The sequence below is a fragment of the Cervus canadensis genome, chromosome 19, assembly GCF_019320065.1.
Source record: "Cervus canadensis isolate Bull #8, Minnesota chromosome 19, ASM1932006v1, whole genome shotgun sequence".
NCBI lineage: Eukaryota > Metazoa > Chordata > Mammalia > Artiodactyla > Cervidae > Cervus > Cervus canadensis.
In genome coordinates this window covers 60,021,020-60,025,172 of record NC_057404.1, presented here as the reverse complement: position 1 = coordinate 60,025,172, position 4,153 = coordinate 60,021,020, and the positions used below count along the sequence as shown (strand labels likewise).

Genomic DNA, 4,153 nt, shown 5'->3' with positions numbered 1-4,153 from the left:
GTAGGAGAGAAAGTGGTCTTCCCATTCTACTCCTCCGCCATCTTGGCTCCTCCCCTTTCTTAAACTTTTTTGATAAATAAATTTCATTCCTAAAAACTGGCTAATTATGATTTCACTATAGTCCCAATGTACTTGGAGATGTAGAGGATATTAAAAGAGTGATCAGAAATTAAATACAGTTCTTTCTTTTGCCCAGTGGGAAGAATTTTACTTCTATGATTACATAATCTTTGCTTTTCTCACATAGGGGACTCAGCTCTGATTAAATTTTGATTAGCAGTTCAGTAGTTTGAGAATCCAAAGACAATACCAAAATGAAGTCTATTGAAAGCCCACTCCTTGTATTATTATTGGGATAATTAATTTCTGTCATGACTAAAGGCCAAAAGGGAACAGCTGGTACTCTAATTCAGTTTTGTACACTCTGGTTGAAAACTTATTTCTTTGTAATTCATTGATATGCATTGCTTAAAGATGTAATTTTAAAAAAGTCAAAGTAAAAACATCTTTAAAGCAATTTTGCATTCCTCCATTTAGTTTCTTTTTGAACTAAAAACAGCAATAATTACCTAGTCCTATTTCTCTCTCCATCTGATCTGAGATGTTTAGAACATGTTCCATAAAAGTAAGAAGTACTGAGGTTAATAAACTTAGAAAACTTTCAATACTTTTGCCTTTCAAAAAAAAAAAAAAATTCTAGAGCACATTTTGACAGCACATATACAAAAATCAGACTGATACAGAGATTAGCATGGCTCCTGGGCGAGAATGACACACAAATTCATGAAATGTTCCACATTTTTAGACATAGAGAACAGACTTATGGACATGGCAGGGCCATGAGGGTGGTAGGAGAGGGTGAGATGTATGGAGAGAGTAACATGGAAGCTTATATTACCATATGTAAAATAGATAACCAATGGGAATTTTCTCTATTACTCAGGAACTCAAACACGGGTGGGATGGAGAGGGAGATGGGAAGGAGGTTCAAGAGGGAGGGAACATGTGTATACCTGTGGCTGATTCACTGATATCTGGCTGCTGCTGCTAAGTCGCTTCAGTCGTGTCCAACTCTGTGCGACCCCCATAGACGGCAGCCCACCAGGCTCCCCTGTCCCTGGGATTCTCCAGGCAAGAACACTGAAGTGGGTTGCCATTTCCTTCCCCAATGCATGAAAGTGAAAAGTGAAAGTGAAGTCGCTCAGTCATGTCCAACTCTTCGCGACCCCATGGACTGCAGCCTACCAGGCTCTTCCGTCTATGGGATTTTCCAGGCAAGAGCACTGGAGTGGGGTGCCATTGCCTTCTCCTGATATCTGGCAGAAAACAACATTCTATAAGTGATTATCCTTCAATTAAAAAGTAAACTAATTTTTAAAAATTCCAGGTAACTAGCAGCTCATTACTGTCTGGGATCTACATCTCTCTTCATTTTGTTTTGTCCATCACACAATTTACTAACTTTAGAGGGAAACCTGAGAGAAGTGAAGTGGGAAAGGGAGATTCCTGTCAGCCTTTTGGGTTCTCAACGGTACAGCAAATGTATGATTCTCCTCTTTTGTCAATTAATATCAGAGATCCCTGAAGGGAGCCTATATTAACAGCTCTTTTAATTCCTGAGTAACTAACAGGATAACAGGGACTGACCAGCAATCAGCTAAGAGCAGGCCAGGGGACTAGAGACTAAAACCCAAATACCTATGACTTTTAGCTATTCAGAGGGACTGTGATGGAAGATGGCCAAGCTGGAAATTCAGCAAGCATTTGGCCTTGCTTACTATACTTTGTTTCAAAGAACAGTGTCTTTTGACATGTACACACTGCTATATTTATTAACAAATTAGATTATTGGACTTTCCTGGTGGTCCAGTGGTTAAGAATCAATGCTACCACTGTAGGAGGTGTGAACTCAGTACCTGTACAGAGAACTAAGATCTACATGCTGATCAGCATGCCCTCCCCCCCAAAAAATAGTGTTAAAAAATTAGATAACCAACAAGAATCTACTGTACAGCACAGGAAATGCTGCTTAATATTCTGTAATAACCCAAATGGGGAAAAAAAAGTTGAAAAAGAATAGATACATATGTTATGCAGTTAGAGTAGAAAAAGGAGTCAAAAATGTCAGCTAGAGGAAGCAGTGACTAGAAAAAATCTGTGAAAGGGACAAACAAAGAGGAAAAGTCCATGAAAATCCATGGAGTGAGAACCTCTGGCAGGAAAACATGCCCAAACACTCCCCTTCACTAATTGGCCTTGAACATGCACTCTATTTACATTCCCTTCCCTGATTGGATACAGGTACAAGCCCTAATTTGAATGGGAAATAGCCAATTAAGTCCCACAAACCGCCAAGGAGAAAAGACAAAAAGTATAAAGGGGAAACCAAAATTGGTCAAGACCAATCCTGTGGAGTTGGTCCACTCTCACATCTCTCTGGGAGTGTACTACATGCAACTTGTTTAATAAATCCTCCCTGCTTGAGCTGTAACTAGTCTGTCTTTCCAGTTCTTTGCTACACTGAGAGAAGAACCAAGGGAGAAAAACCAACCCAACACATACATAACTGATCACTTTGCTGTACACTTGAAAATAACACAAGATTGTTAATGTGCCAATATAAGATGAAAATCAGAAAAGGAATAGTGTCTTTGTGGAGTTAATAAACAAAGCAGCAAGACTTAGTTAAATCCAATATATTTTATTGAACATTTTCCATGTGCCAGGCTCTAGGCCTGTTTCAAATATTTACATTAGCTCATTTATAATAATAAATATAATATATAATGTAATATACATAATATTATAAATATAATAAATATTTGAAAATGTATTAAGGTGACAGAGGCTAAATGGTAAAGCTCAGTTTCAGTTCAGTTCAGTTGCTCAGTCATGTCCGACTCTTTGTGACCCCATGAATTGCTTCATGCCAGGCCTCCTTGTCCATTACCAACACCTGGTGTCCACCCAAACCCATGTCCTTGATACCATCCAACCATCTCATCCTTTGTCATCCCCTTCTCCTCCTGCCCCCAATCCCTCCCAGAATCAGGGTCTTTTCCAATGAGTCAGCTCCTCGCATCAGGTAGCCAAAGTATTGGAGTTTCAGTGTCAACAACAGTCCTTCCAATGTACACCCAGGACTGATCTCCTTTAGGATGGACTGGTTGGATCTCCTTGCAGTCCAAGGGACTCTCAAGAGTCTTCTCCAAAACCACAGTCCAAAAGCATCAATTCTTCAGCGCTCAGCTTTCTTTATAGTCCATCTCTCACATCCATACATGACCACTGAAAAAACCATAGCCATGACTAGACAGACCTTTGTTGGCAAAATAATGTCTCTGCTTTTTAATATGCTGTCTAGGTTGGTCATAACTTTCCTTCCAAGGAGCAAGCATCTTTTAATATCATGGCTGCCATCACCATCTGCAGTGATTTTGGAGGCCAGAAAAATAAAGTAACCCACTGTTTCCCCATCTATTTGCCATGGAGTGATGGGACCGGATGCCATAACGTTAATTTTCTGAATGTTGAGCTTTAAGCCAACTTTTTCACTCTCCTCTTTCACTTTCATCAAGAGGCTCTTTAGTTCCTCTTCACTTTCTGCCATAAGGGTGGTGTCATCTGCAAATCTGAGGTTATTGATATTTCTCCTGGCAATCTTGATTCCAGCTTGTGCTTCTTCCAGCCCAGCATTTCTCATGATGTACTCTGCATATAAGTTAAATAAGTAGGGTGACAATATACAACCTTGACATACTCCTTTTCATACTCCTTGGAACCAGTTTGTTGTTCCATGTCCAGTTCTAAATGTTGCTTCCTGACCTGCATTGCTGAAGCTTGGCTTGAAGAATTTTAAGCATTACTTTACTAGTGTGTGAGATGAGTGCAACTGTGTGGTAGTTTGAGCTTTCTTTGGCATTGCCTTTCTTTGGGATTAGAATGAAGACTGACCTTTTCCAGTCCTGTGGCCACTGCTGAGTTTTTCAGATTTGCTGGCACATTGAGTGCAGCACTTTCACAGCATCATCTTCCAGGATTCGAAATAGCTCAACTGGAATTCCATCACCTCCACTAGCTTTGTTCATAGTGATGCTTCCTAAGGCCCACTTGACTTCACATTCCAGGATGTCTGGCTCTAGGTGAGTGATCA

The 4,153-nt window shown here is 40.0% G+C and overlaps 1 non-coding gene across 1 annotated transcript; it reads left to right on the top strand.

Moving 5' to 3' along the window:
• Nucleotides 1-701: 701 nt before the first annotated feature.
• On the top strand, nt 702-803 carry LOC122422402. Its single transcript, XR_006263811.1, has one exon. It is a non-coding gene; the product is annotated as a U6 spliceosomal RNA (small nuclear RNA).
• Nucleotides 804-4,153: the final 3,350 nt, after the last annotated feature.